The sequence below is a fragment of the Corvus brachyrhynchos genome, unplaced genomic scaffold (genome assembly GCF_000691975.1).
Source record: "Corvus brachyrhynchos isolate BGI_N302 unplaced genomic scaffold, ASM69197v1 scaffold893, whole genome shotgun sequence".
Classification (NCBI taxonomy): Eukaryota; Metazoa; Chordata; class Aves; order Passeriformes; family Corvidae; genus Corvus; species Corvus brachyrhynchos.
Genome location: NW_008237340.1, coordinates 45,825 through 46,511, shown reverse-complemented (window position 1 = coordinate 46,511; position 687 = coordinate 45,825).

Below are 687 nucleotides of genomic sequence, written 5' to 3'. Positions count from 1 at the left end.
TGGGGGGGGCGGAGCCAAGCGGAGGCTTCGCCCTTTGTGGCCCGCGGGGGTGGGTGCTGAGCAGGGCCTGGCTGGAGGGGGCGGAGAGGGTTGGGGAGGAGGGAGGACCCCCGAAATGCTGGCCCTGCACTGCCCCCCGCGGGGCTGGTGGTCCCGGACGGCATTTTAGGGCCTGCGGCGGCGCGCTTACGGGCAGAATGGGGGGCCTGGGGCATCGCTTGGGATCGGGTGGGGTAGTTGGGGGTCCCCGGGGCACTCTTGGGGATCACCTGGGGCAGGGGAGGGAACTGGGAGGCACTTAGGGGGTCTGGGGCGGTATTTGGGGGTCTGGGTAGCCCTTGGAGTCCGGGGCAACACTTAGGGAACGAGGGAGCAGACTGGGGTCCCCAGGGTCACCTGGGCGCACTTGGGGATCTCGAGGGGCACTCGAGGCCGGGCTGCTCTCCCACCTCCTTTGCACCAGCCGCTCCGTTCGTTGCTCCAGACTGAGCGTCTGCGGGGGGGATGCGGGGAGTGACGCGGGGCCCCCTCGAACCCCCCAAATTCCCCCCCGGGATCTCCCACGTCCCCGCCTCGGTCCCCTCCGGACACCTCAGGCCTCACCCGCTCCATCGCCCGCGCTCTCGCTTGGCTCCGCCCCAGCGCTGCGAGCTCGGGCGCTGATTGGTTGAGGACGGGGAGGGGCGG